Raw genomic sequence first — 27,755 nt, 5'->3', positions numbered from 1 at the left:
ACTTCCTCTTCCCGGACCCCTGTTTGTGTGTGTGTGTTTTGGGGGGGGGGATCTCAGGTGCCCGGGGGTCCGTCCTGGTGGTTCTCAGTCATCTGGCTTTGGTGAGGGCGGAGGAGGCGATATTGCCCTCACCTGGGGGCCACATGAAGGCAGGTGCTTCCGGCCCGTTCTCTGCTTCATGCCTACAAAGGGGCCGTAGGACCTGGGTCAGGGTCTGTGGGTGGTGCCCCCCTCCCTGCCGGAGGAACTCGGACCCGCCTGAGGTCGGGCTGTCAGACACTCGGCCCCGTGCAGCACCTTGGCAAAAGCACCTCTAGGCATGTGTGGGCCGGCGTGATTGGTGTGCGCACACGCACACACTCTCGGTGTGATTTACACACACGCAGACCCATGCTCACTGATTTCACACGCGCACACATGCTCACTGTGATTCACACCCACCTCGCCCACGCCCGGGTCCAGCCTACCCACACGTTCTATGATTTGGGCTATTCCAGCCCCCCAGCCCCTCTGAGAGCAGACCGCCTCCGACCCCGTCCGGGCCGGCCTCCGCTTTGCTGCTGGGGTGTTCGCATCTGCTCACACCCGGCCCCCCCACCCCACTCCCCGGTGGTGCTGGCGTCGGGGCAGAGGACACGCCTGGCCGTGCTGGGGGCTCTCGGGGGAGCTTTGCATGCTGGCATGCCGTTGTGCGTCGTGACACCTTCTGCCTTGGTTTTGGGGTGGTGCTGGGGAGACGCATCCCAGCCTGCCCCCGGGGACAGTGGGGCATGGGGACTCGTCCACGCAAGTGTGCGTTGCAGCCCCTGCGAGCTGGGTGTGGACGCTGCTTAGGTGACCGGCCGGACTCCCTTGTGGAGTCAGCTTGGCCTATTGCTCTGAGCACTTATCCTCAGCCAGGCATGGGGGGCCTGGGGACCCTTGTCTCTCGTTCCGGCGGGGATGCTGGACGGACCCTCTCTATCCTAGCCGTGACACTGTGTTCGGTTGGGGAGGGCTGGCCTGGGAGGCTTATCTGGGCCTCTGGGCGTTTGGGGCCAGATAGCCACTGTCCTTGCGTGTTTGAACACACCACTCTGTTACTTCGTCGGTGGATAAGCCGCCGGATATGTAGGTCATTGATCGAGGAGAACGACTTCGGAGGTGTTTTGCATCTGATTAACAAGGCTTACAATTGGACCCTTGGTCCTCGGCCTGAACGCGGTCACCCAGGGTTCAGCAGATAGAGGAGAAGCGGGGAGCACGGACCTTCCCCGGGCGCGAGGCGTGTGTGGCCGTGTTCCCTTTGCACCCCGGGCCGGACTTGAGTCAGAGGACGGCCAGTGCCAGGCCGAGCCGCCGTGGGGAGGAAGGGTCAGGGCGCCCTCCGCTTCACCGGGATAAATGCCAGCGGTTGTATTTTCACACGCGCGCCGACGACGATCGGAACGCGCTGTTTGGAATTGCATATTTAAAGGGAGCTGCCACCCCCTTGGAAGGTGGGTGACATTTAAAAGATCTGTAGCAGGAGATAGGTTTGACAGCTTCGAATTAGATTTGAAAGACTTTTTCTTCGAAGAAAGAAAATGATTACTTCTATTTTAAATGTCATCACAGAGACATAAACACGTTTAATCAAATTATATATTTAATTTACGTCAAGCGTCGTTTTTATTCTCGCGGCCGAGTCCGCTGGATGTTTCTCCAGCAGCGTCAGAGCCGGCGTTGGTGGACCGAGGGTGCCGGAGCTTTCTGGACTCTGGCTAGGGACGAGTTCGCAGAACCTGAGCAAGAGGAACTCGGTACTCCTGGAATTCCTTGCCTTGGCGCTGGGACCTCCTGGCAGATTCGGGCAAGAGGGAGGGGCTTGCGTTTTTGCCCTGACGAACATGAAGGAGAAGTCCCCTGGGGTTGCACAGGGAGAGCTGGGAGCCCTTAGACGGCCACCCCAGAGCCGGCCCAGCTCTGGCCTCCCTGGGCGCCTCTGAGCCAGCAGGACGTGGCTGGGCCCCCAGGCTCTGGCTCTGGCCCTTATTCCAGGGAGCCAGGGCGTGTCCAGCCCACCAGGCCCGCCCTGCTGCCCGCCCATTTTCCCCTGCACCTGCCCGTGGGTGGGACGCCCGGGGCTGTTTTCTCCTTGGGTGGCTCTGCTGGGGGTGGTGCCCGCTGACCCAGGTAACCAGGTGACGGGGCTGGTGGCAGCCACTGGGAGAGAGAAAGCAGTTGCTGGCACCCCGGGGGAAGAGTGTGGCGAGCACTGGAGACTCTGTAGCGAGGAGGGTAGGGGTCAGTCGCTCTGGGGGTCCGGGAAACTGAAACTGGGCTGGCGGAAGCCGAGCTTGGCCTAGCAGGACGGTCTGCAGCCTTAACTTGGTTGCAGTGACAGTTGGAGCAAGTGGAATGGAACAGATGACCATTTTGTTTGGGGAGGTGGTGCTCAGGGCTCACACCTGGCTCCATGCTCAGGATCACTCCCGGCTCTGTGCTCGGGGCTGACTCCCGACTCTGTGCTCGGGGCTGACTCCCGGCTCTGTGCTCGGGGCTGACTCCCAGCTCTGTGCTCGGGGCTCACTCCTGACACAGTGCTCCCAGCTCACTCCTGCTGGGGGTCAAACCTGGGCCATCCCTGGTGCCTCCCTCCTCCCTCATCTTTCCGGCCCTTGGCCTAGTCTCCTTCCTGGGTTACCCCATCACCTCCCGCCAACCCCCCAGCGGTCAGTGATGAGGGGACAGGCTCTTCTAGCCTGGGACTGTAGAGTGGCCTTCCTGTTGGTGGGGGGCTGGGAACGCCTCCTGGGCAGAGGTGGGCTGTGCACGGGTGCCCCTCGGCTGGGAGGCAGCCCCCTGAGGTGGGGCACGGAGTGTGCCGTGGGGGCCCGAGTCCAGCTGGGTTTTCCCCTTTGTCGCGGGGTCTCCGTTCCTGGTGAGGTGGTCTTCACGCGCTTCTGATTCGGCTTTGGCTTTGGAGACCACCCCTGGCGGTGTAATTGGGTCCCTCCCAGCCGTACCGGGGCGTTGGGGTGATGCTGGGACCCCGTGTGCCGTCTCTCACCCTCTTCCCACCTGGCCAAGGCCTGTTCTCCCCCCACCCCGCCCCCACCTCTGCTGCACGCGCCTGGCCCCGGGGACCCCAGAGGCCAGATTTCGGGTCAGCGTCCAGCCTCGTGCGGAGACCCGGCCCGGCCTTCTGACTTCATTCTTGGGAGTGAGATTCGTTGCCCTGGAGGAATTCTTCTTTGGAGCCTCAGTTCCTCCCTGGGCACACCCATGTGTCCCCATGGGCCTGGTTCCCGGCTTCCCTGCCGTCCAGAGAGGAGCTGGCCAGCATGTCAGCAGTGGCCATGGGAGTCCTGCCCTGCCCCTCGGGGCTCCTCTCAGGCCACTTGCCGAGCACGCAGGGGCTGGAGCGTCTCCGCCTGTGCCTCACACCAGCTCCTGCCCATGGGGCAGAGCCTGCCCAGCCAAGGTGTCAAAAGTGGCTCATTGCCCCTTAAGGGGTTTCCGGGCCTGGGGGGCTGGGCACGGGCTTTGTGGGGGCTCTCGGCGCCTCCTCGCTCATCCTCTGCAGTCCAGTGCTCGAGTGCGGGTGGGTTACACAGTGCCGGGGATGGGACCCAGGCCTCACACGGGGCAGCTGGGCACTATAGCCATAGCAACACTCCTGAGCGTAGCCCCCGCCCCCAAAGCCGCTTCCTGATGCTCTGGCCGTTGGCGTCACCTCAGCCTGTGTATTTGCAGGCCGAGTGTCAGGGTCACGGTTTGCAGAGTGTCGAACTGTGAGGTCAGAATCTTCCTACATTTTTTTTTTTTACCATCTAACCAACCCCTAAGGACTATTGGATGTTAAATAAAAACACTGTCCTCCCGTTGATCGATTTGCTTGAGCGGGCCCAGTAACATTGTGAGACTTGTTACTGTGTTTGGCATATCGAATACGTCACGGGGAGCTTGCCAGGCTCTGCCGTGCGAGCGAGATCCTCTCGGTAGCTTGCCGGGCTCTCCGAGAGGGGCGGAGGAATCGAACCTGGCTCGGCCGGGCTGGCTGCGCGCAAGGCAAATGCCCTACCTACCGCTGTGCTATTCCTCCAGTCCGGATGTTAAATAATTTTGGATTTTCTTGAAAAAATCACCTGAGGGCCAGAGAGATGGTTGCACGGGGAGGTTAAGTCGCTTGCCTTGCCTGAGACCGACCCTGGTTTGATCCCTCGCACTGCATAAGTCTCCCCTGAGCACAGAGCCAGGGGTAGCCCTGGAGCACTGCCACGTGAGGGTCTGCACCCGCCTTCCCCTTCCAAAGATGGTCACTTGGCAGTTTACTGCGTCTGCAGACCTTCTGTTCTAGCCGGCCAGGGCACAGGGCATTGCTGGGTGCTGGCGTGGGAGGTGTCCTTCCAGGGAGAAACTGAGGCAGGGCCATCGTGGGCTGTGTTCTCGGCCTCCGTGCCCGCCAGCAGCTTTGCTGTTAACTGTTTGAAAGCACGACGCAGGCGTGATTGGTGGGGTTCGGGCCCGTTTCTGGGGCTGGTTTGCCTGCTTTGGTCCCAGTGGCCTGTGTGACTTGGTGACTCGGTGTGGGGTTGAGGCCCCCCCACACCCCCCGCCACTCCGGGCTTCTCACTGGTAAGCAGGCTTCCTCCGGGAGGGCCAGACAGCCCTTAGCAGCTGGCGATGTGGCCACGGCCGTGGCCCCTGGGCCAGCTGCTCCCGGCTCCATGGCCCTGGGTGGTCACACTTCTGTGTTCTGCGCTGGTGCTCCACCCCTGCACCCTAAACTTCTTGTTTCTGCGAGGTGGGAGCCCTGGACGCGGATGTCTAGCCAGGCCGGCCTGGCCTCAGTAGGGTGTAAAATGGGGGCGGCCAGATTGATGGACTGCGCCTGAGGCTGGGGCTTGGTCCGTTTCCCCTTAGGGGCGGCAGGTGGATGCGGTCCTGGTGGCCACGGGCCCCTCTTGTCCTCACGGGAAGTGTCTTGCTGTTGGACCGTCCCTGGCCCAAGCCTTGAAAGCTGCAGGCCCGAGTCAGCATTCCAGACGGGGCTGTTGGCCACTGCCCGGAGGCTGTACGAGCCTTCGTAAGGCTTGTGTTGGCCTTAAGTGGCCACTGCCCAGGGACATGGGAACTGTTAATCTTGGGGTCCCCTTTCTGCCTGCCCCCTAGTGACCCACTTCCGAGCTGAGATGGTGTGTGTGCTGCTCCTCACAGGGGCAGGGGGACCCAGGCAGGACCCCCTCACCGGGTGGTGTGTGACTCTGCACCCTGCTTGGGGGTCACTTGGAGAGGCGGGGCGGGGTGGGGGTCTCCATTATGGCAGAGAGTCGGAGGCAGGGTGATGCGGACGGACCGAAAGCGCTCATGCCCTGGGCGGGACAGGCCCGGGCACCTTGTCTCATGTTCCTGGAGTTGTTCCCGGGTGCTGGGGTGCCCGGCCCATTGGCTCCAGGCTGGCTCTCTGTGCCTGGCCCCATTCTCGTCCCTCCGGCCAGAGGCGTTTGTTCCTCTCTTGCAGCTTGGGCAGGGCCTTTGGAGGAGGTGGCCACTGGTCCTCTGCCCCGGCCAGGGAATCCCCACCATGGGATTCCCCACAGCGGACGCCCACGTGTGTGGGAGACTGGCCAGGGTCCCGCATGGCCGTGAATGCCCCTGGGGCAGGCAACCGAGCAGAGGGCATTTCCCGGGACCCTGCTGGACACCTCTGTCCGCTGTTCAGATTCTGGGACAAGAATCTGTCAAGCCTGCCCGCCCGAGTCCCGGCTGCAGAGCCGGCACAGCAGGGAGGGTGCTTACTTTGCTGACCCAGGTTCGAGCCCTGGCAACCCTGAGCACAGAGCCAGGAGTCAGCCCTGAGCACTGCCGGGGGTGCCTTTCCCCCCCACCCCAAAAGAGAAACCCCCAAGCTCCAAGTTGGAACCAGGCCTGCGCACTCCTCAGGGGTCATCTCTGAAAGGGCACCTGTCACCGCAAGTGGTGCCACCTCTTAGGCAGCAGGACTGGTGCAGGGTCCCGGCTGTGACCTGGAGTTCCCAGGTCCTGCCTTTCTCCCTTGTGATAAGAGCATGAGTGCCAGGGTGGGGGGGGGGGGGTCGCTTGTGGAGGCTCCTTTGCTGTCTAAGTAGTAAAGGCTGTTGACCCCCCCCCCCCCACCTCCCCAGCCCTTACTCGAAGAGGGGCAAAGAACTGTGAGCACTGGACAGGTTCCAGAAGGTTCCAGGTGTGAGGCTGGGCCCTCCCTGCCCTGGAGCCTCCCCCCTTGGCCACGTTTGCCACTCAAGGCTCTTCCTCTCTGGCCACGTGCCCAGGCTGTGCCACGGCCACTCCACGGCCGGCCTGAGCCACTGTTGGGTGCGTTGGGGCAGGAGGGAGGGGTGGAGACGGGCCGGGCTCAGGCGGGCTCTGCACGGTAACAGGAGCCGGCACACACGGGCCCTGGACACCGGAGAAATAATTCATGCCGGTCAGTGCAGGTCAGCGTGTGCGGTGACCAGGATACCAGGAGGCGGTGCTGGCCCCCGCTGCCCCGTCTGCCCCGGGCGGTGAGAGTCATGGTTCCCCGAAGGATTGGGGTGGCTTGAAGGCTTCCTTCCACCCAATGCCGTCTATCTGTCTATGGTGGCTGCTGGATGCTTCTGGAAGCGGAAGCTCAGCTCCCCCGCTCTGCGGAGTGGACAGACTCCCACGAATCCAGAATGTGGCTTTTGGGATCTCTGCTCAGTGCTCACAGAGCCTGAACGCTCAGTAGAGGGACCCTGGTAGGGTCTGCGCGCCGAAGCCAGATGGTGTGGAGAAAGTTCTAGAGCCAGTTCTGCGGGCCTTGGGCAGACCCCTGCAGAGTCTGGGGGCTGCTGTTTCTGTCTTGCACGTGTGTAGGCCTCTGCATCCCTGTGGGTGTGTACACATGGTGTGAGCACACGTGCACGTGGGGGGGGTGCGTGTGTTTGTGTGTGGGCTTGTTTTGGTGTGTGCATGTGGTTACGTATGGGTGTGCTCACATGGTTGTGTACGCGTACATGTGTGCGCGTGTGTGGATGCCTGTGTGTAGACGCCCTCCGGACCAGCACCTGTGGGCCAAGCACCGGTGATGCTGACTCAGTTTGGTCTGGGAGGTGCCGGCTGGCGCGGCCCGAGGGTCCGGCATCCTACAGAGCAGCCTTGGGCCCACTGGGCTTCGACTCGGTGCCTACGTTGCCCCCTGTGGTCACTGCTGGTGCCCGGTACACCCCCTGCCCACAGCCTTGCTCTTGACTTTCGTTGTTCGGTCCTTGTGCGATCTGACCGGGAAGCTGGCCGGGCCAGGGCGGCCACTCGGCTTCCTTGAGGCCAGAGTTCGGGTCAGACAAGCCCCACATCCTGCCTGAGGCCAGGCGGCGGGGGGGCATTTCTCTGTGGTCAGACCCTCCCTCAGAACAGACGTGGGGTCCGGAGAGTGTTGGGGGAAGGGCCCCGTCCTGCATGGGCACCGCTGGACGCTCTTCCCCCACCCCCTGCCAAATAAATAAAAAGCGAAATCCTTTTTGGGATCATAAAGTTTTACTTAGCAAACAGTTTTCCCCTCCCTGTTCCTTTCTAAAAGAAATACTATGCAAATGAAAATGCGAGTGCAGTTTTCTTTTGGGGGGAGCTTACATGAGTGCGTGTGTGTACACATGTGCGTGCATGTGTCTGCCTGTTTGTGTGCATGTGTCTGTGTGCATGCATGCATGCATGTGCATATATGTCTAATTCCCACAAGCATTTACCTGCCTGCAGAGTCATGAAAACAAGAAGATTGCCCAGACCCAGCCGTTCGAGACATGGGATCTCAATTCTGTTGTGCAGCTACTGAGTTATGTTAAGGTTTTGGGCCGCACCTGATGGCCCTTGAAGATCACTCCTGGCAGTGCTTGGGGAACTGTAGGTGGTGCCGGGGATTGAACCGGGGTCATTGCATGCAAGGCAAGTGCCACTGCACTGGGTCCCCTGCAGACCTAATTCTCTCCTGCTTTTGGCAGCGGGCACAGTCTGGACTGTGGTCGGTAAGATTGAGGCATTCGCCCTCCAGGTGTCTGACCCTCCCAGTTTTGAGGCCAGGAGGTGCAGATGGCACGTCCAGCCGTCTGAGGAGGTGCTGGAGGGGACAGGTTTCGAAGGGTGTGTAAAAGTTCGAGCGGCGAATTTCCCATCTCAGATCGCATCTTGGCTGTGACGTGCCCAGCTGGGCGGGTTACGGGATTGCAGGCCTGGGGGTCCTGGGGGCCTGGGTCTCTTCTTCCCCCCACCTTGCTGGCGCTGGAAAGTCGGGTACAGAGGGTTGGGGTTATCTGGGGGTGGAGGGGCCCACCCAGCAGTGCTTAGCTCGCGGCTGGCCCTGTGAGCGGAGGGCCGTACCTAGCAGTGCTCAGGGCTGGCTTCTGGCTCTGCGCTTGGGTCACTCCTGGCTGGGCTTGCGGGGCCATAGCGGGCACATAGTGAGTGCTGGGTCTTGAACCTGGGCCAGCGCCCTCCCGGCTGAGCTGTCTCTCAGGCTCCCGCCCTGTGGATTCATTTCTGCCCAGGGGTGCTTGGTCTCGGTGGCCTCTCGGAGGCCCAAGTGCCTGGTTCCCTGGCCGTGGCTGATCTGTGCCAGTCTTCAACTGGGCGTCACCTCCTTGCAGATGACATTCGGGCTGGACCATCCGGGCGGCCGCTTGTCCCACTCTCTGACTTCCCCTCCCCGGGACCCCCAGGAGAGGGGTGGGGGGCGTCCCATGCTGTTGCTTTCAGAGGAGAAAAATTGCGTGACCGCCCTGCCCATCCCGGGCCTGAAGGCTGGCGAGGCGAGGCGAGGGCAGCTGAGACGCGGTGACGGTCATTTCATGCTGCTTTAGTGACCGTCATCCCAGGAGCAGGGCTCGCTGAAGCGGAAAGGCCTCTGCAGGAGGCCCGCCCCCGTCCGTCCGTCCGTCCGTCCGTCCCTCCCCCCAACACACACACACACTGGAGGTCGGCTCGTCCCGGCCCAGAGCTGCGTCACCACCTGCCCTCCGTGGGAAAGCCACAGCCGGGAGCCTTGCTGGCCTTGGCTGGCCGCGGGGCCTCGCCTGCTCCGGGGAGCCCCCTGGGGGTGGCAGGACCGACTTCCGGTGCCAGAAGTGGTTCCGCCGGCATGGAGGTCACCGTGGGTGTCCTCCCCGCTGGCCCCCCGAGAGTGAGGCGGTCGCCAGTGCCCTTAAGTGCGTGGCCACCTCCTCCTCCGTGGCGCACCGAGGAAGTGCGGTTTTCTCGAGCATCGGGATTGCGTTCTTAACGGAGGAATCAATTTCATTGGCCAGGGCAGACGCTTCCCGTGAATGGGCAGCTGTCGCCGGGAGCCGGTGGCCGGGGTCAGCAGTTATGTTAATGGCACTCGGAAGCCCCTGTGCGCGGCCCTTCACGATCCCGTAGCCCCCTCCGTCCGTCCGTCCTCGCTGTCCCCGGGTGTATCGATCGTTTGTCCCTCTGCTGGAACCTGGCGCTGGAAGGAAAGTCCGTGGCGTCTCCACGGTGGCCACGCGCCCACCCCCGCCCTCACCCCCACCCCCACCCCTGCAGGGTCTGGCCACTTGGCTCCGGGTGCTGGTCGGGGGAAGGGTCCGTTTGTTCCGGCGCTCTGCGGTTTAATTGGATCCGGTGTGTGTGTTTAACGAAACCGTTTAATAAGCCGGGAGCCCAGCGTCGAAGGCAGCGCGGGAGGAGGGCAGTTTGCGGAGGGAGGGCCGGGTGCCGACGGCCACCTCACGGACCCTCTCTGCCTCCTCCAGGTCTTGGGCGCGTCAGAGGCCTTGAGCCAATGAAGTTGGAGCCCCTCAAAGAGGACACGGCCGGCCCAGCGTGGGAACTGAAGGCTCGCGGCGCGTCCTCTCGGTGAGTCTGAACACGCGCTCTCAGGGGGACGAGGGCTCTGGGTGATCCCTGGGCCCGTCTCGTCGCCGGGGCCTATTGATTGTCTTCCAATTAATTGCATCTGGTATTTCCATTTATCAAGAGCAAAAAATACGTGTGATTAACTCCAGGGCCATCCCGTTCCGGGGGACGGAGGGCTGTGCCGCGTTGGGCGTGGAGATAAGTCAGCGGAATCCGACTCCTAGGAAACTCGGGCAGGATGGAAGTGATGTCAGGGTTTCTCGCCGTATTAATTACGAGGAATAAAAATGAATCGGGGCGGGCGGCCGCCTCCTGCCTCCCCCCCTCCCCCTGCGGCGTGAGCACGATGACAGATGGCTGCAAGGCTCGTGTCAGCGCGGGGGCTGGGCGGCTCCGGGCGGGGAGCCGTGGGGGCAGGGGTACAGGCGTGCGCCCGGGGTGGTGTCCTCTGCCCGCCCCCCTCCCCCCGGGGTCAGGGCTCCTGTGCCAACTCTGGCCTGTCCCGGGCCATTTTTGTAGAACCTGGACCTTCCCCAATGATGGACAGTGGCAGCTGGTCAGAAATGATTTTTTTTAATCTTTTTTTTTTATGTTTTTCTTGATGCTTTTGTTTTTTTGATTTTTTTAAAATTTTTGGGTCATACCCAGCCATGCTCACAGGTTACTCCTGGACTGCACTCGGGAATTATTCCTGGCAGTGCTTGGGGGCACCCTATGGGATGTTGGAGATCGAACCCGGGTCAGCTGCTTGCAAGGCAAATGTATTATCTGCTCCAGCCCCTCCTTTTTTTTAAGGTTTTATTGAAATTAACAGTGTCATATTTGCTTATTTTGATGTGGGGGCCCTATTGGCTGTGCTCGGACCTACGTACTCCTGGCTTCGTGCTTAGGGTTTGCTGTCCAGTGTGCCTGCCGGACACGGGCCTGGGCCCCCCGGGCACACTCTGACCCCGTTTCCTCGGTCCGTCATCGCGGCTATTCTGAGCCCCTGCGAGCCTGCCTCTGGGCTGCCGTCTCTGTTGGCCGCTGACTGACCTCCAGAATGTGGGCTGGGCTGGGCCAGGCAGTGTGCAGTCAGGGTCACTAGAAATGTAGGGTCTGGGGCTGGAGTGATAGGTTGGACGTTTGCCTTGCACGTGGCCAACCTGGGTTCGATTCCTGGCATCCCATAGAGTCCCCCGAGCACCGCCAGGAGTAATTCCTGAGTGCAGAGCCAGGAGTAACCCCTGAGCATCACTGGGTGTGACCACCAAAAAAATAATAATAATAAAGTAGGGTGAAACACTCCTTTGTGAGCACTGGCCCGGGGGAGGTTTCGCTGTCTCGGCCCGTTTCCCCCCGCTCTGCACCCCGACTGGCACCTAGGACGGTCGGGCCGTGTCGTCCTGGTCTGGCCTGCTGCCCGGGAGGGTCCGGGACACCCATGTGGCATCTTGGAGCGTCCTCAGGGAGGATGAGGCCACCTTGGCCGGGGACACGGGCGGCTCTATCTGTCCCCACAGCCTGCGCGGTGTGGGGCCCTCGTTCAGCCTGTCCTGCTGAGAGAATCCGGGTCCAGGGCCTCAGGGACCCACGTTGCTTGGAGCCTTGGCAGGACACTTTGACTGTTCAGTCCAGGTGCAGGTGACATGGTCATACTGCTGTTGGGTCTGCGGTGCTCAGGAGTCCTCAGCCACATGCTCGTCGCGTCCGCCCGTCCCCTGGTCCCTGTCCCATCACTCTCTCACCAGGACCCGGGCGGCTTAGTCACCCCTTAGTCCTCGTGTTGCTTCTGTGTCCTGCAGATAGGCGGGCTCGTTGGCTGCTTGTCACACGCTGCCGTGGCCTCCCGCCCATTGCGTGGCGTCCCCGTGTCTGCCATCCGTGTGGGCTGGTGGGCCAAGGGTGGGGCGGGGAGCTGTTGGCTGCGGCTGTGGGAGCTGTCGGTGGTGGGGGAGGGGGGAAGGGAGGGAGAGAGAGGGCGGGTTCTGGCGCCCAGGCCTGAGTCCAGCTGTGGAGGAAGTCCACCTGGCGTGGGCGGTGCCCAGCAGGGAGCGGAAGCCTGAGCGCAGCCTCCAGAGCTGCTCTGGGGCCAAGAACGTGGCGTGTCTCCTAGTCTGGGGCCAACTGAGCAGGGGCGGGGGGTGCCGAGAGCAGGGGCCAGGGCCAGCCCTGCATGGTCCACTCGGAACACGCTGCGAGGGCGACCTCCGGCCAGCCTACACCCTGCGTCTCTCTCCCTCTCTGTCTCTCCTCTCCCGTCTTCTCGTCCTCCTTTCCCTCCTCCCTCTTCTCCCTCCTCCCTCTCTGCCTCTCTCCCTCCTCTCTCTCTCTCTCTGTCTCTCTCCTCTTCTCCTCTCTCTCTCTCTCTCTCTCTCTCTCTCTCTCTCTCTCTCTCTCTCTCTCCTCCCTCCCTCCCTCCCTTCAGGCCCAAGCATCTGAGATCAGCATCCAGTGCTGGTGTTGGTGGCATCGCGCGTGTTTTCTGGTGACAGTTCATTTCTTGTGCCCCTGGTCTGAGGCTCTGACAATCCCCCCCATCGTGTGCTCTGGCATGCGTGCGTGTGTTCCGGGCTTCGCTCATGGGTGGTCCCAGCCAGTGCTATGCTGGGGGTCGCTTCCCGTGCTGCTTGGGCCCTGCACAGGGGGGCGTCTGTCTGGGCTCCTTCAGGCCCTGGTCGCGGGGGTTTGTAGGGACGCAGCTGTCAGCAGCGCTGTGGAGGGGTCGTGTGGCCCCCCGGGAGCGAGTCTGCTGTTCCCGACCCCTGGCACCGGGAACCCTCCGAGGGGCCCTGGGGGTTGGCCCGGGGGTGTCTCACAGGTGAAGGTCACACCATTGGCGGGGGCAGCAGCCTGGAGGAGCCGGCCTGAGCCCCCCCCAGCGTCGTGGTCACTCGGCTCCTCTGCTGGGCTTGGGGTTTCTCTCCCGACCCCTGGACCCTGGACCCTGGGCGTCTCTGCTCTTCCCTCCCCGGATGCCAGCCGGGCTGTCCCGGGCCTGTCCTCTCCGTGTGCCCCCTCCAACACAGCCCCAGGCCCTGGGCGGCCACTCATGCCGGGCCCCCGGGGTCCTGGGCTGTCCCAGAACCCGGCCCTGTGCAGCTGCCGGGCCTCAGGGCAGTGGCCGAAGTGGGAAAGTGTCACTGCTTGGGGTTCACTCCCCGGGGATGGACTGTCCCCAGGTCAAGCAGGGCTCTGTCCTTCCTTCTTGTTCTGTCTCGTGGCGGGAGGGTCGTGCCTGGTTTTGGACAGACGGGGAAGATGGCGGAGAGACTGGCCCTGCCCTGCGTGTCCGGGGGTGGCCTCCCGTGGGCTGCCCAGCCCCATGTGTCACTTCCCTCCGGACCAGCAGGGGAACAGGAGGCCAGGCCGGCCACCTCACACCTGCACAGGGAGCCTGGTGGGAGGCCGTGGCTGGGAGGGGGATGAATGGAATTGTCTCCCCTCCAGGTCGGGGAGGTGGGTCTGTGGGGAGGTGGGTCTGTGAGTCTTCCGGTGGGTGGTGGGTGTTTGCCTGTAGAGCTCTCTGTCCCTCCCTCCCTCCCTCCCTCCCTCCATCCCACTCTTCCTTCCTCCCTCTCTCCCTCTCCCCCCCACCCCAAGTTTTTGGGCCACATTTAGTGATGCTCTGGGGTTTCTCCTGGCTCTGCACTCAGGAGTCACTCTTGTCGGTGCTCGAGGGACCATACGGGGTTCGGGGATTGAACCCGGGTCGGCTGCTTCGGGGCAGGGCCTCCCTCCGTGCTGTGCCATGGCTCCCGGTCTCGCAGCCCAGGGAATAAACGGGCCGTCTTTAAGCGTCTCTGCCGCGTGCTGCCCCAGAGGCCAGCGGCGTTGCCTTGAAAGACCTGCTTTGGTCGTGGCGCTCTGGGCCTCGGTGGCAGGGCACCGCTGTGGGCTCAGCCGTGGCCGGCATCTCTCTGACCTGGGCCACGACTCCCCTGGACACGCGAGAGGCCCCTCGCTGCTCTGGGAAGTCCTGTTCCCAAACGGCCGGGGATCCCTGAGCACCGCTGGGCGTGGCCCCCAAACACACACGAAACAAAACAAACCGAATAGGCCACCTGGTCCCACCCCTGCCAGGCTCTCTCTCTCGCTCGTGGCCCGGGTCCTGGTTCCACGCGTTTCTGGAGTGAGGTTTCCCACGCTCTCGCTCCTGTCGCCTGGTCCCGGGCCTCCTCCCGGGGGGGCCCCCCGCATCTCCGGGGGGGGGGGGGGCCCAGCTCCGCAGCTGAACACAGTAGCTTTGTTTGTGTGACGGATTCGTTTATTTTTGGCAAACTTGGCAACTCCCACCTGGCCCCATGCTGTTAAAAATAAAGTCTTCCTGGTTAACCGAAGCCATTAGCAATTCGCTCTTTCCACGTAGCAATTAAGATAATTCCCCTCGACTTGTACCAGTTAAGGACAAATGGGAGGTTTTCAAAGGAAAACGCTGCGTAATTCGCGGGGGCTCGTGCGGGCCGACACGTGCGTGCGGCGGGGACCGGCGGGGACCGGCGGGGGCCCCCGTGGCAGCGTCTCTGTGCTTATCCCGAGCCGCGGCCGTGCGATGACATTTATACATATTTCATCACGCCGTTTCTTTAGGCCCCGGGAGCGAACAAATCAATTTCTCAGCGGTCTGCTATTTAAAAGCAACCTGGGCAGCCTGCGGTGCGAGGCAGAAGCTGCGGAGATTAATTATACACGGGGAAGGGCCGGCGCGCTGGGGGCCCCGTCGTGGCCTGAGCAGAGCCCCCTTCCAGGGACTGGCGGGCAGCGCCCCCACACCCAGGCCTGGACCGCCACCCTCCCCCTCCAGGCCCACGTCCACGGGAAGGTCTCTGTTCCCTGTAACTCAACACCTCCCCGCGGCCGCGCCCCTCTTCCGGCCAGCGACTTTGTCAGCTCAAAGGAGGCCTTTGTTGGCCAGGGCAGGGTGGAACCTGCCCGAGTGCGCCGCCGCGGGCATCTGGGCTGCCGGGTTTCCTGGGGCGGGCAGCTGCCCGGTGCCCTCGGGGAGGCCTCGCCCCTTTTCTTGGGTGGAACCTGCCTCTGCCCAGCCCCGCACCTCTGCAGACTCGGGGCGCGGTCAGGCCGGGGGCCCTGTGTCCGGGGGCTGCTGGCCCCCCAGCCTCCCTCAATCCGGATGCCCGGGTGGGCGTTGCCGGTGCCCCACTCTGAAGCGTTGGAAGCTTTATGCTGTTTCTCGGGGTAGAGGAGCCGTTATTGGCCCGGGGTCCTTACTCCGTTGCCTTGCCGCCCTGGCTGTGCTTGGGGCCCTGCCTGGTGGTGCCCGGGGGCAACTCCTGACGCTGTGCTCGGGCCTCCCTGGTGCAGAAGGAGGAACTGGGCCTCTTGCCTGTGCCCAGCCCCGACGACGGAGCTCAGGCTTTTCAGCTCACAGGTGACACTGCCCTGGGGGACCCTCCGTGTGGGACCCAGGGGGCCCCCGCGCACATTTTGGTCGACCTCCTTCGAGCCACAGTCTCCGGTGCCCGCCCTTCGCATCCGAGGTGCTGCGGGCACTGGAGTGGATGCGGGGCTGGGGCCGCCCAAGCCGACAGAAGGCGGCCCAGCGGGCGTCGCTCCCCGTTTGGAGGGTCTGGAAGAATGTGAGGACAGCAGCGCTCTGGAGGCAGGGGCTCCTGCCAACCCCTCCACGGGGACGGGCGGGGTGGGGGGGGTGGCGGGGGGCATTCCACGTGGGCGGGGGTCCCGGGTTCCGCCCCAGGCGAGAGGGGATCATGAGTGAGGACAGCAGGGAGGTAAACCAGCTTCCAGAGCCCCCGTCCCCGGGGACCGAGGACAGATGGCCCACAGATCAGCCCCTGCCCGCACTGCCCCACCTGCCTTGGGAGACCGGGAAGCTATTTCCTGCCCGCGTCCCTGCCGGTCCCAGACCCGGCGGTTAGACCCGCTGGTCCTGGGGCTCCTGCTTTCCCTAATTCAATTGGGGCGCACTGCTGCTTCCTGATTACAGCAGAGGCCACTTCCTCTCGTCGCAGATCGATCTGTGTGTGCAGGATTCTCCGCGGGGCCTGAGGCCGCGCCGTGGTGGGTGGGGGTGTGGGGACGTGACCTTGTGGGGGCTGCATCGGGCACGGCCTCCCTGCCGCCCCTGGCCGCGGCCTGTCCCCTTGCCTGGTATGGGAGGGAAGTGGAGTTGTGGCCGTCGAGGCCACGGTGGGTCGGGTGGGCCCGGAAGTGCCTGCAGTTCGAACCGGGTTCCTGGGCGCGCCCCGTGGGGCGGCGAGGAGGGCACTGCCCAACCTCTGGGTGGGGCGCGGGGTTCGAGGTGACCCTTGGAGGAACCGGGTTTGATCAAGCATGTCACACTGTCCCTCTTTCCCTTGGGAGGAGGGTCCCCCAGTGACCGTCCCCGGAGGCCCGAGAGTGACCAGTGTGGTCACTCATGGTCAGCAGCGGGTGTGGGTTGGATGCTGCAGGCCTCTGGGTGGTGGACAGGAATCCTCACGGGCACCCTGGGCAGTTCTGCTCACTGTCCTGCCGCCCTTGCAGAGCTGGGCCGTAGCCCCTCCCCAGCCCCTAAGTGGGGTTTGTCCACTGACGGAGGAAGAGGAAGAAGAGGGATGTTGCAGCCTCGGGCTGTCCGGGTCAGAGCTGGCCCCTGGGCTGTGGGTGAGCTGAGGCCTGCCAGCTGCCTGAACCCTGTTTTCCCGTGAGCCCCCAGCTGGGGACGGGCCCTGCTCTCGCCAGTGGCTCTGGGTGCACACGGGCTTTATCCCCGAGCGGTGGCCTCCCGGCTGGCACGGCCACTTTACATGAAAGGCCGTTAGATCCAGGTCAGCGGGTTTGGACTCCTGCATTTTATGGCAAAGCCTGAAAATGCAGATTTGTAACCAGCACCGTTAATGAATTCATACCGTTTGCGTTTCACACCGAGTAACGGCTGGGATGGCTGGGGCTGGCTCTAATCTTTCTCGAGATTCAGTTGCTAGCGTGATGGAATAGCACGTTGCTTTAATTCACGGTCCGGGCCATAAAAGAAACACCAGAATTTAGTAAAAAAAAAACAAAATAGTCCTAATAGCTGACAATTTGGAATCTGTCGTACGCGCCGTAAATTTCGAATGCTGCGTCTTATTTAAAATGCACTGCTGCACCCCAGACCTTCTTGCCGGCCCGTCCTCTGATCTACGTTAAAAATATTCTATTTAAATGCAGATTTTGATTTGCCGTCTAAGGAGAGTTTGGGAAGAAGGGAGGCTGCGTCAATTAAGCCAGTTTGGGTTTCATGGTTTACTTCCTTGGACCTTCGTTCGTTCCCCCTCACCCTCTTCCTGAAAGAAGGATGCTTTCTTTTTTGCGTGGGGGAGGTTAAGGAGCACTTGGCAGAGGTCAGTGTCTGCTGCTGGCCTGGTGCCTGCGACCTTTCTTTGCCCATCTATCGGGGGACCGTAGGTGCCGGGAATCACAGCAGAGTGGGCTGTATGCATGCATGGCAAGTGTGTGTCCTTCATACTGTCTTGCTCCCCGAAGGGTCATTTGTAAGCACACAGGTAAAGAGCGTGTTTAAAGTCACCCCAGGACGTAATGTCTTGGCATTCTCCTCCCATGCACACACACGCACAGGGACAGACAGACACACACACACACACACACACACACACACACACACACCCTGTTTACACACAGGTGCGGTGTTTAAAGGGTATTTGTTGGGGCCTTTGGTACACACACACACCGTTTACACACAGGTGTGGTGTTTAAAGGGTATTTTGGGGGCCCTTTGGTTTACAGATACACACACACACACACACACACACACACATGCGCGCGTGCCAGGAATCAGCCCTGAGCACTGGCCATGTGACCTGAACACATATACACACACACACACACACACACACACACACACTGTTTACACACAGGTGCAGTGTTTAAAGGGTATTCTTGGGACCCTTTGGTTCACAGATACACGCACGTGCGCGCACACCAGGAATCAGCCCTGAACACTGGCCATTGTGGCCTGAACACACATACACACAAAACACACACACACACCATTTACATACAGGTGCGGTGTTTAAAGGGTATTTCGTTCACACACAGGTGCGGTGTTTAAAGGGTATTTTGGGGGACCTGTGGTTCCGGTTCTGGAGGCTGCAGCACCGGGTCTGCCTGCGACCGGGTCTTCCCGGCGTCCCGGTCATACCACGGGGCACCCTGGGGCTCCCTTGCTGCGCGCCGGCGTCTGACTTGATGTGGCGCTTCGGTTACCGAAGAAATGGATTTATAGCTTTTGACATTCTCCTCTTAGAATTAATTAGGTGGCTAATCATTATAAATACCATTTTCTTTGGCTGTTGTCTCCGTTTAATGGGGCCGCCTGCACCCGGCGCTTGTCAGTTTCAAACTGAGCACTGTGTCTGGGCTTTTCTGATCCGCCAGGAGAAAATGGAAGGAAGTTCTTTGTAATACGCTAATTGACCTGTTTGGGAATCTTTAGATCGAGACCACATCTGCGCCTGCCATAGCGCACTGAGGGGCTCTCGCTCTCCGCTGAGGGCACATCTGTGGGGGCCCTGCGTGACCCCCACAGGCCCGGCGGTGTGCGGGGCCCTGGCGGTCCCGTTGCTGGGACCCGGCTGGGAGCCGTTTGAGAGGAGCACCAGGCGGTCAGTGTGTGGGCCGGGCTGGTTCTGGGAGCAGCCCCATGGCCAGCGTTGCCCGTCCTCTGCCTGTCCTCTGCCTGTCCCTTGTCCTTGGCGGGGGCTTTGGCAGCTGACCGCTTCATCTTCCTTACGGATGGTGGCTGGTGGTGGGATGCAGGAGGGATGATTCTCTTCCTGAACAGGAGGGTCCCCAGCTTGGCAGGGCTTGGCCTCAGGAGGCGGGGCAATGGGGTGTGGGCGGGGCTCCAGGACAGGGGCAGAGCTGTGAGCGGGGCTCCAGGGCCTTGGGCGAGGTTTCGGGGGTCAGGGTGGGGGGCCAGGGTGCAGGCCTTCTGGGCAGTGGAAGGTAGCGTTAGGATTCTCCAGTATGGGGGTCTCAGGTGCACGTCCCAGGCTGGGATACATTTTCCTGGGGGAACGGAGGTGAGTGAGTTTTCTTGGCACCTGGCAGAGGTGGGATTTGAACTGCTGCTAGGCCTGAGCCACCCGCCTCCCCCTCATCCCATCTCCCCGAGCGACTCGATGCTTTGCCGGCACTGACTATACCCGCCCAGCTCTCAGCAATTTTTTGATCTCCCGAGAAACCAAGCCGTGTCCAGGAGGCTCGGGGCCCATTCCTGCCAGGGTCTGAGGGCGTAGGGCCATAGGTAGGACCTGTGGGTCCTGTCAGGGTCCTGGGCTGCTGCGTGTTCTCCTGGTGTCCACTTTTGTTTGGGGACCCCACCCAGCGGTGCTCAGGGCTTCCTTCTGGATCTGTGCTCAGGAATCACTCTTGGCAGTGCTCATGGGCCATGTGGGACGCCATGGGTTGAACCTGCTTGTCTGCATGCAGGGCAGATGCCCTCCCCGCTGGGCAACCGCTTTGGCCCTGCCTGCCCCAGCAGCGGACTTTGGACAACGGTTGACCCTCACACATGAGCGCACACAGACACGCATGGGCTTGATGGCATGGTGCTCAGCCCAACCCCCACCTGTGGCGGGGGCTTGGGGGAGGAATTGTTGGGGTCTCCCTTGGGTCAGCTCTTTGCCGTGAATCCTGTTTAGAAAACTGGAGTCCAGGGGCTGGAGCGATAGCACAGCGGGGAGGGCACGCGGCCGACCTGGGTTCAACTCCCAGCATCCCGTTTGGTCCCTCAAACACCGCCAGGAGTAATTCCTGATGCAGAGCCAGGAGGAACCCCTGCATGTCGCCGGGTGTGACCTCCCCCCGCCAAAAAAAAAAAGAAAAGAAACCTGGAGTCAGGTACGAGGAGAGCGAGTGGGTTTTGGTGTCCCCGTCCCGTTCCCTGCGCACGCCCGAGCAGGTGAGTCTGCGCGAGAAGCCCCGAGTCAGCAGGCGCCCGCACTACTATCTCATTAAATTTTCAGGCAAAAGCTGCAAAAATTAATTGGAGGCATGTAATAGTTTAGAATGTGAGCCGGCTTATGGTAATATAAATTACAGGAAGAGAAGACAGTTTTATATACTGAGGGAGCGAAAACTGGTTTACTTTAATGAGAAGAGATAGAAACGTGGAGCTATTTTTTCATTACAGATCTACGCTCAAGTGTTTGGACTTACTTGATGAATAGAGTTAATTCGCTGCTACCGTTCCAATAACTCATCGCGCACACTTTAATGACTTCTAGATAAAAACAGGATTGAAATGTTAATTTCTCTGAAGGAATTGGGGCACTCGAGTATATCAGCACCCACCCACCCCCGTTGAGCCACTAGTTAATTCCACTAGACTAGTGACCGCTCCCTTCCTTGCTGTCTCTCGCCGAATGTGCCCCCCGTACGTCCCCTGAAGGGAGGTGATGGGGTCTGGCAGGCCAGGGGGTCTGCCCTCACCCCCCATTCTGGACCCGGCTACATTGATTTCGGGTTTGTCCACCTCGTTTTTCAGCTGAAGTCGTGGGTGACTTGGTCTTTCTGAAGTTTCAGTCTTCGGTGATGCAGGGATTTCTCCTTATTTTATTTTGTGTGTTTTATGTACTTTCCAACTTCCTGAGATTCGGGGTCTGGCTCTTTTTTTAAAGCAGGGCAGATTCTTTGCTCAAAAAAAAAGAAAAAGTAGGGCTGGAGCAGTTGTCCAGCAGGTAGGGTGCTTGGCTTGCGAGTGGCCGACCCGGGTTCGATTCCCCACATCACACATGGTCCCCCCGAGCCTGCCTGCCAGTAGCGATCTGGGTGTGGCCCAAACCACTTCCCCCACCACCCACCCAAAAATAAAAAGGTGAGCAGGAAAAATAAACTTCTTTAAGAATTGAGGGGCTGGAGGGATAGCACAACGGGTAGGGCCTTTGCCTTGCATGTAGCCAACCCGGGTTCGATTCCCAGCATCCCGTATGGTCCCCCGAGCACTGCCAGGAGTAGTTCCTGAGTGCACGAGCCAGGAGTAACCCCTGTGCATTGCCAGGTGTGACCCAAAAAGCCAAAAAAAAAAAAAAAGAATTTCTTTAATCATGGTGTTTGTATTTAAGGAATACTCTGTTTTGTTTTGTTTTTCCTTTGGGATGCCAGGGCTCGAACCTGGGTCTGCTGCGTGCCAGGCAAACGCCCTCCCCGCTGGGCTATCACTCTGCCCCTACTCCGAATTTTATTCCCAGTTTCCACTGCTGAACTGGCGGGCACTTTCGTTGTGTTCTGAACAGGAAAGGCCAGCCTGGCGTGCGTTCACCGAGGGGCAGCTGGGGCTCCTCCGACCAGGGTAAGGGTCAAAGCAAAGAACAGAAGATTAAAGGGGGGGGGGGAGCACAGCCCCCCCCCACACACACACACACACACATACACACACACCCGGGGTCCGCCTCTGGGCGCACTTCCAGGACTTTCTAGAAAAAACTGCTGAGGCCCGAAGCGGGAAGGCCTGGTCACAGGTGGGCCTGTGGGTCCTTTGGGACACCCGACGGGGCGTGAGCCTCCTTCCTAGGCCGTCTCTGGCCCTCCGCGCGGGCAGTGCCCCTCCCACACCTGCATCCGGGTGGCCCTGGACCCGTCCTTCCCTTCTGCTTGTCCCCACTGTCCCCGTGTGTGTTGAGCCCGGTGGACCCCGGAGTGGCCTCATGGGCTGCCTCTGCCCTCTGGTTGGTCCTGTCCACCCGGCCCGCTGGGCTGGCTCCAGGCCCCGGTGCCCGCTGCCCCTCGCCGGACGGACTCGTCACCCATCATCTTCTCAACGTGACACGCCAGGCAGGGCGGGGGACAGCGTCGTCAGAGCCAGCACGGCTTCCTGTCGCCGCACCATCGCGCCCTCGTGTCTCCTCACCCAGCTGCTCGAGTCTGGGGACAACGGAACGTCCCGTCCAGTCCATCCAAGCGCCACCAAGGCAGGTGTGGCCGCCGTCCCCTCCCTGCACTGAGAGATGGCAGTTCCCGAGTTCAGTTATTTTCTGCAGTGCTGGCGGCCGTGATGTCGGGTGCCAGATGCCAGGGTTCCCGTGCCGTGGGGTGTGGGGTGACTCCCGCGGCCGTGCAGGGCGTTTGTCCCCCCTCGGAGTCCGGGTGTATCCTGGCCGCCACTTCCCGCCCGTCTGCCTGGCTCCGGGCCCTGTTGACCGTTTCAGGACATGGATTGGGAACGGCAAATGCCAGGGGTTCTGCCAGTCCTGTCCGGGGCCAGGAATTTCCTGTCCAGAGCGATTAGGTCAGCGGGGCTGCCCAGCTGTGCCAGCCGGAGGCCTGGGTGGGCGGGGGCGGGGACTAAGCAGGGTCAGGAGACGGAGGCCCCAGGACGTCACCTTAAGCAACGCGCTTCTAACGTGCATCTGTCGGGCTGGAGGCCCGCGGAGCTTGTCCACATCCGGGGACTCTGAGGCCATCCACACCCAGGGGGATGCTGAGGTTGCCTGCACCCCAGGGTGACAGTGCTGCCCGACCGTCCATCCATCCCCTGGGGTGGGGTGACCCCTGGGGTCAGGAGCACGCAGTGGCCCCCGGACCCCCATCTCTGTGCCGTTTGTCTCTGGGCCCTGTCCCTCCCATGGACCCAGGACGCCGAGGACTCACTGCTTCCAGGCTGGGCCGGGGAGTCTCCTGGCCTGGGTGAGTGTCCAGGGGACAGGCAGGAGGAGCCTGGGCGCGGGTACAGCTGCTTTGTGTGGCCTGCGACCTGGGGCCGAGTGGCCCCAACGCCCAGTCCTGTGCTCAGGCCATCTGCAGCTTATCCAGGGGCCCAGCTGGGGGCTGCAGAAACCCACCCTGTACGGACACAAGTGCGTGTGTGTGTGTGTGTGTGTGTGTGTGTGTGTGTGTGTGTCCGTCCGTCCGTGGTCATGTAAGTCTGCATGTCTCTGCATGAGTGACTGTATATGTGTTGTGTGTGCGTTTTTCTGCATGGGTAACTGTGTCCGTGTTGTGTGTGCGTGTCGGTGTGTGTGCGCGCACCTCTGTCTCTTGCAGGGGGCTTAGTTAGAAACCCTGTCTGCAGCCTGTTTAGATCAGATTCCCCCATATTTCTTCGGCCTGCGCCCGCTTTCAGTTACAAAGCAATGCCTTGGCATCCCGGGAGCCCCCGTCTCTACAGCAGACAGACGCACCCCCAGCCCCATTCCGCAGCCCCACCCGGTCTCGTCCCTTGGGTGGAAACGTTGGCCTTCGAGAGCGTCTGTGTGCCCTTTGCCTTGTCATCCCAGCCAGGCCCAGAGCACAGAGTGTCCATTGGTCACGGGTGGGGGCTCCGGTCTTGGGTACCAGTCCAGCCGGTTCTTTCCACCTGCCTGTATGTGAGGGAACCATGTGGGGTGTGCCTGGCCCCCCGGCTCCTCCCCCGGTGCTCGGTAGGAAGGCCAAGGCTCAGCTCTCGTGTTTCTCACAGGGCTAGGGCGGGGGGTGCCCCTGAGCTCTCCCTGGCCCTCTCTGGCCTTCTAGAAAGTTCTCCTCGCTCTCGGGGGTCCTTGTGGGGGTGCCTGCCCTGGGTGACCCCCCACACCGTGCCATGTCCACCCAGCTCTTGGCCCAGGGACCCGCCAGTCCTTCCCTCTCCTGGTCTCTGTGTTGGCAGAACAGCCACGTGCTCTGAGCCTCAGTTTCCTCCTTATAAAGAGGGGTCGCTGTGGAGACAGGGTCCTTGGGGGTCCGGCCTCTGGGCGGGTTACTGTCCCCGAGCTGAGCCTGCCCAGGGATTCAAGTTCTGCACTGAGACGAGGTCTCGGTGCCTCTCCATATGGACCGGGGGTCCTGTGGCTTGATACTGACTCAGATGAGCCCCCCCCCCCCCCAGGCTGACCAGCCTGGCAGGTGGGCCAGGCCTTCGGTCATGAGGCAGACGGGGGACTGGGGGCAGGTGTTGGGAGCCCTGGAGGTCGGCAGGGGTGGGGCCGCTGTGGGAATGTAGGAAGGAGCTGGCCACTGGCCCTGAGAGCCGGGCACCCAGGGACACCCTTGCTCAGACACCCCAGCCCTGAGGTGTGGCTTCCCCAAGCCCTAGGGCCGGGCAGAGCGTCCCGATGCCTTAGTCGGGTGGGGGTGGGGTGCCTTCCAGCCACTCACTCTCCGGGGCAGGACGCTCTGGCCGAGCGTGGGGGTGATTGAGTCCACTAGAGGCCCTGGAGACCGAGAGCCTGGTGGTGTCCAGGGCCCAGGCTGGGCAGCTGCTGGCCTTCCTCCCCACCACCACGTTCGAACCTCATCACCCCGTGGGGTCCCTGGAGCCCTGCCAGGACTGATCCCTGAGCACAGAGCCAGGTGCCAGCCCCGAGCACCGCCGAGTGTGGCCCCAACGCAGAAGTTCCTGACGACCAAAGTGCCCACTCCTGCCCCGCCAGCCCCACGCAGTGGCCACGGGGCCCTTTCAGAGCCCGCCATTCTGCTCCGCTGCCGTCTGCCTGTTGAGACGAGCTCCGGGACGGTGCAGAGTCCCCGTGACGGCGCTTTCCAGCCTGTGGCATGGCTGAGCGTTTCCTGCGCCCTCTGCCCGCGTCAGGGTTTGTGGTTCTTTCTCTCCAAGCGCCTATCTGGGTGCCACCGGGCTGGGAGCTTGGGAGGCGGTGCCGAGTGTCTCTAGAGCGATCAATTAGTCTCCGTGGCCCGGAGGGAGGAGCCCACCCCCCTCCCACACTTCTCAGGCCAGCGGTGCCCCCGGACTCGACCTTTGGGGGCTGTGAGCGCCCGGGCCCGGCCCTTCCAGATGGGCCGCAGCTAAGGTTCCTTGGCTGATAAATAATTCACGGTCTCAGCTGCCGCGGGCCGTTGTCTCTGTCCCGTTGAACACACGTTCTGCCGGGGTCCCGGGCGCCCAGGGTCCTTTCAGAGAAGGTCCCACGGGAGCCCACGCGTCTGCCGGCGACACCAGGACCTCTCCCGGGTCCGTCTCGGGGGGCCGCGCCAAGGGGGCCGGGTCCTGGGCGCAGAGCGTGGCCCGTGGTGAGACCACCCCGTCCCCGCGGAGCTGCCGGGAATACCAGCAGGGCCCCGAGCGTCTCTGCCGAGGGCTTGGCTGTCGTTCCTGGGAGCGACGTTCAAGTGTGATTTATCCGCGCCGAAAAAATCACGGCCCTTGGAGAAGTTAAGCAGAATATAAAACGCCTTCGTGGTAGTTAAATTTACACTCCGTTCCCGTGACTTGTGCACTCGAGTAAGCTGTGATATTAAATGCATAAATACACAACGGAGTTAACTTGGAGGAACGTTTTCTCTGACGAGATCCGTCAAACGCTCAGGTGGACGGTGTGGGAAGCACCTCGCGGAGGCTGCCGGAACCGGTCAGACCCGCGGCAGCAGGGGGGACTGGGATGGCCGTGGCCGGGACCCGCCCTCGAGGCTGCCTTCGAGTCCTGAGTGGACCCCATCTGCCTGTCATGCTCGGTTGTGCCTGTCAGGCCACTCCTCTGGAAACGGGCATTTAGTTCTGCGTTTAGTTGGGACATCGGGGAGAATGATGACCGTCGGGGGCCTGCAACATGCCACCCTCACACTGAGCGCTGCGGCTCTGAGACCTTCTCGCTGCATGTCGCTGCTGGCCCATAGCTGACCGGCCCCTGTTGGCCCGTGAGTGCTGGGACCAGAGGGGGCACCCAGAGAACAAGGGGGCTCGGTGGGTGTTCTGCAGTGCTCCCGGTCTCGTGCTCCCAGGGATGACCCTGACCGCAGGCTTTGACTGCTGTGGACCTGGGGGACCAGGTGTGCCCCTCCCTCCCCGTGGAGGAGCGTCACGGCCTGTGAACACCCACATGGGGTCTGGTGTCGCCAGGGCTGCAGCATTCGTTGGTGCTTCGGGTTTTTGGCCGGTACTTTCGGTCCCCGAGAGGAGGACAGTGGTCGTGGCCTGGGAAGACATGTGACATGCAACTGGTGTCAGGCCTGCGACCCACCAGGCCCTTCCAGGGAGCCGCCCGGGGCCCCGTGCTCCCCAGCGAGCCCCCCGCAGGCGTGGGTGCTGAAAGGGAGAGTTTGTTCCTTGCCTGGGTGGGGCCCTCCTTCCCTGGGCCTCGGCGTCCCACTCACACGCCGGAACACGGCCCCGCATTCGGCTCCCGACGGTCACAGCACGCGCGTCCTCGCCTGTGGCCGTTCTCCGCTGGCGCCCGTGAACCTGCCCCCGTGCCTGGCGTCGGGTGAGCCAGGCCTCGGTCCTTGGACAGTCGGTCGGTGCCTGATGCCAGGTCCAGCCCACTCTGCGTTGGAGCCCCCTGGGACTGTGGGCCCCCACGGCCTCGCCCCTTCCGCCGCCGGAGCTGACCTGCTGGCCCCCGCCGGAAGTAAGAGTTTGGGTGACATCACTGCGGGGTTATTTCTTGTTATTGTAACTAATGGAGCAGCAGGAAGAGCGAGACGGATGGTTGTTGGCAGGGGACGGTGTGCGGGAGGGACGCTGGGAGGCTCGGGAAGGAGGAGCGTGGCCACCCCGGGCCCAGAGGGAAGGCCACGGGGACCCCACCTTCGCCCTGGCTGGGGGGATGAGGGGGACATTTGCACCCTCTGAATTTGATGTTGTTGCAGAGCAGAGAGCTGGGGGAGGGGTCTCAGGGTAACGATGGGGCTTGAGCCCCCCATGGAGCTTTCTAGAACTGGGAGGCGCTGAAGAATCATCCTTGGTGAGGGATGGCTGCGCTGGCCACTCCGGAGTGGGCAGGGTCATCCCCGGGGCCTCCCCAGCACTGCCAGGTCCCTGCGCGGGGGGGGGGGGAGGGGGGTGTCTGGGACCCTCTTGCTGATGGGCTGGTGGGAAGGGGAGGGGTCCATCTTCCAGAGGGCTCTGCAGGGCCCCGTGCTGGCCGAGGGTCCTCCTTGCTGCCCCACTGTGCGAGCAGACCCCGTTTACCGTCTTGCTGACACGCGTCCCATCATCCTTCACTTGAGCTCTGGGACGTTGTGGGGTGAGGGGGGGGGAACAACACACCTGCCCCCCTCCCCCACCTTGGCACCCTCAGGCACTGACCCTGCCGCCAGGGACAGGCCCCCCGCGTGAGCTGGAGGACCAGGGGACCCGTGTGTCGGGGTCGCACCCTGGGCCGGCAACACTTCCTGTCGGTTCCTGGGCCCTGGCCCTGGGGGCCCGACCCCCTGTGACCCACCCACAGCACCTTCCCGAGGCCTGGGCGCCCACTTGCACTTTGAGGACCCGGAGGGCGGGTTTGTGGCCGGTTTGGCTCCTGGAATTCGTCACTGGGACTCAGCGGGCTCTGCGCTCTGCTCTGTGGTCTGGTTCCCGTGGCTGGTGGCCTGGCTGAGAGTTCAGGTGTCCCACGGGGTCTTTGCCATGACTCTGCTCCTCTAGGCTCTGGGGCTGTCCCCTGCCCTGTTCAGGGACTTGGGATTCGACCAGGCCCAGGCTGGATTCATTTCCTGTTCCACGGGGCGGCTCCCCTGCCTGGGCCCCTGGGTGCAGAAAGCCTTTCCTTTGGGGGAGGTTTCCTTGGGTCAGTTTTCGGGGGCACCCCCGGCGATGCTCTATACCCAGGAATGGTTCTCGGTGGTGCTGGGGCTCATACCCGGTCGTGACCTGCCAGCCTGTCGCTCCGGCCCTTCTAGCCCGGATCCCGACAGCTTGACAGAGCAGAGAGGATGGAGCGGGGTGAGCAGAGACACGCCCCCCCCGGCCCTCACGTTCGTCCCCCACACAGGACACTGTGGGTGCACCAGAGGGGTGGGGGTGCTAGGGCCACACCTGACGGCCCCGGACAGGGGTCACTCCCACCAGTTACTGGGGATCGCCCAGGCCCCCCACACGCAGAGCCTGTGTTCAGCCCAGCCCACTGAAGTCTCGGTCCCTGAACCCGTCTATTATCAGTAGTAGGGGGGGGACACACCCCAGGGGGACCCCATGGTACTGAGGATTGAACCGGGTCCCACGTGCCAAGCGTGTGCCTGCGCGCCTGCCACTGACCGAAGTCCTGGGT

General features: G+C 62.3%; 1 protein-coding gene across 1 annotated transcript in view; it reads left to right on the top strand.

Annotated features, from left to right (window-relative positions):
• CTBP2 (C-terminal binding protein 2) overlaps positions 1-27,755 on the top strand; it is a 71,382-nt gene that overhangs the window by 22,574 nt on the left and 21,053 nt on the right. Inside the window, exon 2 of the mRNA XM_056106663.1 lies at positions 9,732-9,834. The gene's annotated coding sequence lies outside the window, so the exon portion shown is untranslated. The remainder of the gene's footprint in view (positions 1-9,731; positions 9,835-27,755) is intronic.

Source organism: Sorex fumeus, unplaced genomic scaffold, assembly GCF_029834395.1.
Source record: "Sorex fumeus unplaced genomic scaffold, SorFum_2.1 ptg000142l, whole genome shotgun sequence".
Classification (NCBI taxonomy): Eukaryota; Metazoa; Chordata; class Mammalia; order Eulipotyphla; family Soricidae; genus Sorex; species Sorex fumeus.
This window is presented reverse-complemented; position numbering and strand designations above follow the sequence as displayed.